Below are 4,210 nucleotides of genomic sequence, written 5' to 3' on the forward strand. Positions count from 1 at the left end.
AACAGAACCACAACCCACGATTCCACTCCAACAAGTTTCACTTCCTCAAGTTTCTCTTTTTTCCCTCTCAAAATGCTTCTATTTATGGAATCACATGTTATGCACTATTTTAATATCAAAATGTTTATATATATGGTGGCCAAAGAAAAAGAGTCCGTGTATATGCTTTGCAAATCAAACGACACTAATAGTCAAAACCTTTCTCTCTGGCGATAGAACATCGACCGCTGCTGATTGAAGAAGACGACAGGTGGTCTCCGCCGGCCGGCGCGTGGTGGTTTGGTTAGCGCCACCGTCGGTCCGGTAAGTTTCGTTTGCTTAGTATTTTGTAGATCTGGTGTTTAATCCGTCTTAACTGCGGCTCGGGGTAAAGTAGAAGGGAACGACTCGGACACCTCTTGCTTTGTCGGGGTCTTGTGCGGATCCTTACGGTGGTAGGTGGTTGCAGCCCGTGTGGTTGGTGACAGCGGAGGTCTCTGCTGGTTCGTGGTTCAGATCCTTTTTGCTTGATTCGGGTTGGAGATTCATAAGGCCTGGGCTTTGTAGTGGTCTTTGCAGTGGTTTTAGGATGGTGGTGTGGGTCCGACACTGGTGAAGAGATACAATTTCTGATTGCTTGAAGAATCTCTTGTTTGCGGTTCTTCGGTTAGGGTTTTGCTTTGTTAGTTCTTATGGGGTTTGGGATGTGGCTTGACCAGTGGTGGCTCTAGTCTTCGGTGGATGTAGAAACATCTTCTGGTTCTCAGAGGAGGTGCGTGTTTGGCTTGGAAGGAGATAGATGTATATCGGAGCGATTGCTTCATTGTGGGTCGATTGTCGCCGTCTTGATCGTGATTGTCATGGATTTGGAGTGGTTATTAACCAGTTACCGGCTGCGTGAATAAGACGTTTCCGGGAAACCTTTATAGGCTTTGCCGTGGGGTGATGGTGCGTATGAGGCGCGGGGAGAGCACACTCAAGGTCCAATGGAGAGACTTAGTTGGGATTGAAGGGTGTTTACAGCGACGGTTAAGGAGTCTAACCTCTCTCGATTCAGTTTATATGTTTGGTGATGTTCGTGTGCGTCTGGTCTATCTCGCTGCTCTGCTAATTTTGTGTTAATTGTTGATGAGTTCTATTTCGGTAAGCTCATCTTTGAGCGCAAGGTGGAGCTCTCCTCTACTGAAGTTCTGTTTTACTCTACTGCCTCTTGACATTTTTTTTTCTTCGTGTCTTTGTTAGTTTTTATGGGTTTGTGTTGTATCCATCTTTTGGCTCCGGGTGGTACATGTTACCTCGCCGGCTTATGGCTCTGGAAGGAATGTATTCTTTGCCGGCTCTGGTTTGTAAGAAATGATGTTTTTGTGTTTAATATAATCTACAGATGAAAAAAAAATATATATATGCTTTGCATATATATATTTTTTTTTTGCAAAAATATATGCTTTGCAATATTATATATACATTTGTGTCAGTGCCCTCATGTGCACATGTATGCTTCAACTTTACACCACAAAAAAAAAACAAGGTTATAAGAATGTCGTGATATATAGTTCTAAAACTTATACATATTTTTTTGGAAAATGTCGAGCGTTTCAGTCAATCATATTCATAACAAAAGGAGCTTGAGCTTGACCTTAGAGGTATTTATTATATTCAGTTTTGAATACATTTTTGATATCCAATACCAATGCTTCCCACGTGAGTAAGCTTAGCACAAATCAGTATAATATTGTTCTATTAGAGCATCCATTAATCAAAAACTCGTAGAAACACACGAAATTTGGTAGAAATTACTGTTTTTATAGATAAAAACGTGTATAGTTATAATACAACTGTAAATGAAGTCGTATAAAATATAATTGATGTTTTTGATGCTTAGATTGATTTTATTAAAAAAATGGTTGGATTGGATTCGTGTGGACGATGCTTATTTAAGTGCCATAAACAATTCAAGCATTGCGTAAACAGACTATGCAGAACAATTAAACAATCTAATGGCACCAAAAGTTGAATTTTCCACCAGATGTCCTCACCAACCCTCTACAATGGAATGGATTGTGACATTTTCTTCAGTAGAATAGGTAATTATTGATCTCTTTTGTTTCTTATGCATGGTTTCATGTACGTATAGTGACTTGTTCACATGAATCAAGAGTTACCCGCAATGTAGCTGCAACATAGTTTTTCCTGTTAGGAGTATAGGTTAGTTTCTTGTTTAATATTTCATTTACCTTCACTGACTTGCTAAGGTTTTGCCTTCATACCTTTAATCTAACAAGTACTAGTATCTGTTAGGGTATAGCTTAGTTTCTTGTTTAAAGTTTCATTGAGATGAGATTGCAACCGAGTTTTTCTTGTTGTCTAGCTAAAAAGTTGGACAAAGGCCAAACCTTTGTTGTGCTCGTTACCTAGATTTCAGAATTTAGAATATGTTCCTCAAGGATGAAGATCTTACGAATCACTTGTTTTTTCTTTTTGTCGCGGTCATATACATGCAATTACTGAAATTTTGTGGCTTAGTTTGGTGTTTCGGTTTCGTGGATGTACTTGCTTTACTATTGAACAATGTGGGAGTGAGCTGTAGTCACTCTTTTTTCTTTCAGGCGGTGGCGAACTCTACATCAGCTACTTTCTTGAGAGTTGTTGGTAGTGAACTGATTCAGAAGGTTTTGGGAGATGGTCCCAAGCTTGTGAGGGAGCTTTTCAGAGTTGCTGATGACCTTTCACCATCAATCGTGATCATTGACGAGATTGATGCTGTTGGTACCAAGCGGTAAGTCAAACTAACTCACAAATATGATCTATACAATCTATTGTTGATCAAAGATAGTAACTGATTAAAGCTTGAAATGGAAACATGTATGATGCTAACTCAGGAGGTGAGCGTGAGATCCAAACAAACTAACGATGCAAAGCTAAAGCCCATGTGCTCCTTTCCATTCTACCAAAACTATCGCATAGACTTACATTGTCAACATCTTTGTCAAATTCTCACAGCGTATACACAAAATTACAACAGACCACCGTAAACAACCATTCGCAAATGTTACTGTCCAAACCGGAACCATTAGCGAACACGCTAATGGATATGGGACATGTTATGCATAACAAACGTACTATACTCTATAAATCAAACAAATTGTTTTCTAGAAAACTTGATCCAACAACACAATGTTAATTGTTTTTAAGTTAGGAAAGAATTGGACGGTGATGATCCTCGAGGAGGAAGGTAGGAAGAAGAGGAGGAGGTATCTGTTTCCTTTAATTTTTTATTTACATATTTATATATTTTATTACTTAGTTAGTAAGATAACTATACAATTTCCTACATTAATTAGGAATATTACGTTTCTGATAAGTATAAAATTTCTTGTTTCCAAAACAAAATCTCTAACTAACGTGAATATATAAAATTGCAGGTGAAAGGAATATTTAATCCATTATATAAAAATATATAGTAATTTATGTCAATTAATTTGTTTATAATTGTACGACTATTCTATATACAACTAGGATCGGCCCGCCCTACGGGCGGGAAGTTATTATAAAAATTATTTTACATGAATTTATATTAACTTATGAAACATTTAAAATTATTATGTATTAAAAATAATATTATAAACAAAAAATAATGGAAATAATTCTGAGATCATATTGTTATTGTTAATAAATATTTTTGATTTGAATTAAAATGACAACAACTTTCATTATTCTCTATCGTTAAATAATACAATATTAACAAAAATAATTAAGAAAATGTAATAATAGAAATATTCTTATTATTTCTATTTCAATTTGACATAGTAAAAGTATAAAGTTTATACAAATAATACTATATTTATTTTAAGAAGCTTCAAATTTTTAAAAACATTAACATAATTTTTTTTTCTAAAGAACATACAGTCTAGTAAGTAAAGAGCCTTTGTATTGTTGTCAGTTTGTCACCATATAAATCCGGCTAATCTGTAATAAAACACACAAATCATTATACATAAAAGATAATGAAAATCCAATTCACACTCCCTAGAAGTTAGCTGAGTGTACCTGTCAATCAGCTTCTATGCTGTTAATATACTTTCTGAATAAGTCACTGATAAGCCATATCTGCGAGAAAATGAACTCGTACTGCTGATGTATCTTTGGCTCCCACACATTTATAGTTACTTTAGTTCCATAGTATTTATTTTTCCCTTCCACATAAGATATAGCATTCTACAGTTCCAAAAAC

Source organism: Brassica oleracea, unplaced genomic scaffold, assembly GCF_000695525.1.
Source record: "Brassica oleracea var. oleracea cultivar TO1000 unplaced genomic scaffold, BOL UnpScaffold01308, whole genome shotgun sequence".
NCBI lineage: Eukaryota > Viridiplantae > Streptophyta > Magnoliopsida > Brassicales > Brassicaceae > Brassica > Brassica oleracea.